The 2,507-nt window shown below is 49.5% G+C and overlaps 1 pseudogene; it reads right to left on the bottom strand.

The window, feature by feature from the left end:
- Nucleotides 1–844: 844 nt before the first annotated feature.
- Nucleotides 845–1,364, bottom strand: LOC110315463 (annotated as a pseudogene).
- Between the last annotated feature and the right edge of the window lie 1,143 nt (nucleotides 1,365–2,507).

Genomic DNA, 2,507 nt, shown 5'->3' with positions numbered 1-2,507 from the left:
GTTGTGTGTTGCTAATTTCATCCAACTATGTGTTCTTTTCCTGGCTATATCCTCTCCTGCCTGCCAATCATCCTTGGGATCATTAGCCAACTTTTCTCCACACATTTCACCCAGCTACTCTCATTTGACAAAAGGAAAACATGATTTCATGTATCTTGCAAGCCTAGGGCCACAAATGAGACATTGTATGTCTGTCATCTGGAGACTTGGTCATCCACTGGGTGTGATTGTCTCCAGGCATAAGCATCTTTCTGCAAACCATACAACTTCATTCTTCTTGTGAAGGACAATAGTTTGTGCACATTGGGTCCCCATACCCTCTTCAGTCTCTCAGTATGCTTTCATTGGTGATATCACTTAGTGTGTAGAAATAGGGGTGCAGGTGACGTCATTGCTTAAGTATTTCTGGGGTTGTATTGATTCTCTGGGCTCTAAGAACATTGGGTATGCAAATGGTAGTCAGCCATCCCTGGAAGTTAACACCCAGAGAGGTAATAGCTCCAAACCAAACCAGGTAAGTACATAGATAGATATCAGATGCAGCATTATTTGAGTCATAACATTAAAAACTGTAAATGTTCATAGAGACCTGCTACAGTCTCATGCTAGGCATATAGTTAAAACTAGAAAGGCACACAGAAAGGGGCTACAGTGTTCTGAGGGGAGTCCCAGAGAGGATCTTGTAGGGCTAAGGTCCTGTGTTCTCCTGCTGTTCCTCATAGACAGCGGTCACAGAGTCAGCTCTAAAACACCGGAAGGGCGCCTGCTGCTCTCTAAGGCTCCCTGCTGCCAAAGGCCAACAGGCAGCCAAAGGCCAGCAGGCAGCAGCCACAGAGCAGGCGGCTTAGCGGGCAAGGAACGTGCTGTAGGATTCCTGACAAAGTCCAGAGTCTAATTCTCCAGTCTCTCCTGGCTGGTTATTGAATCTCTCCGAAGCTACTGGTCTCAGTGCCCTTTGTGTCCTCGACACGCTGGGGCGCCCTGGAAACGGACCCGGGTTGCATCTCCACTGTAAATGATTCTTCTGCAGCGTCCCCCCGGGTTCTCCGAGTGGCTGTTTTCTCCCGCTGTTCCTGGTAGACAGCAGTCACGGAGTCAGGAGCGTTGGGCTCCGAGGTGCTCTGGATCCCGTAAGAGTAGGTTGTGGGGTAGATTTCCGCGAAGTCACCGATCCAAACTAGAAGCGGTTGTTCCTGGTAGTCACCTCTGTGAGATGGGAACGCGCCAAGGACCGGATAGAAAGGAAGAGGCCAGGGACCATGGTCTTCCGAAAAGCTGGGGAGAAGAGGAGGCTGGACCTCTCGCACAGGAGGGACAGAATCGCAGGCCTGATTCAAGTGAACCGACCAGAAGGTAGACTCCATCCCTTGAGCAGCACTTACCACAGGACAGCAGCACCCGTACCAGGGCAGGCAGAGGAGTCTTCTGAGGGAGTCAAGAATGCTGGGTATTTATAGTTGTCGAGGGGTGCGGGGTCGGGTGAATTGGGAAATCCCCTATCAAATAAATCGCTACACCAAGAAATGGCTATACCAAAGAAATCTCTACATCAAGAAGTCACTACACGACATAAGAAGTCGCTACACGACATAAGAAATAGCTAAACCAAGAAGTCGCTCCACCATATTAAGAAATCGCTACACCAAAGAAATCGCTTTACCACAGAAATCGCCACATCAAGAAGTCGCTACACGACTTAAGAAATCGCTACATCAAGAAGTCGCTCCACCACATTAAGAAATCGCTACACCAAAGAAATAGCTTTACCCCAGAAATCGCTACATCAAGAAGTCGCTCCACCACATTAAGAAACCGCTACACCAAAGAAATAGCTTTACCACAGACCTCCTTCGTTTTGACTGCTGGACAAGTGCAGGAAAGGACCTTAGCTAGTGGGAAAGCATTTCGAGATAGAAAACCAAGACAGAACAGAACTTGAACCCTTGTCCCTGCTGACCCTGAAAACAGTAAGGAAGCAGCTGCGTTCCAGATTTGTGTTCAAACCGAATTCGTCATAATCCTGGGGTCCTCTGCTCGTGTCTTCGAACATTTCTGTGTCAGAAAACGTAACTTTACCAGCGGCCGACGGCACGAAATCCTCAATTGAACCTGGACGATTTTTCAGCTTTTAGAAACATCCTGAGGCCAATAGTCATGGAAAACAAAGTGAAACTCAGGCAACCACAAGGCATCTCCCGTCCTAACCGGCTTCGCCGCGCCCCCTGGTGGAACGAAGGCGTCAGTGCCTGCAGCCCCCAAGCAGAATTGGCAGTCTGCAAGTGGACCCTTATCCCTTCTGGCTAGGACTCTTTCCTTATCTCCTGCTCCCGGAGAGCCCCCTACCAGTGTGGAAAACCGGACAGGCGCTCTGAACACAGATTTGTCCAGGATGGCAAGGCTGGGCTCAAACCGAACGGCGGCTGTCTTTGGCAGCTTGCCCACCAGACAAGTGCACGTCGGAGGAAAATCGGGAGGCCTCCTTAGAAAACAGGGGTAGACTATGGACC

Source organism: Mus pahari, unplaced genomic scaffold, assembly GCF_900095145.1.
Source record: "Mus pahari unplaced genomic scaffold, PAHARI_EIJ_v1.1 scaffold_15705_1, whole genome shotgun sequence".
Taxonomy (NCBI): domain Eukaryota; kingdom Metazoa; phylum Chordata; class Mammalia; order Rodentia; family Muridae; genus Mus; species Mus pahari.
This window is presented reverse-complemented; position numbering and strand designations above follow the sequence as displayed.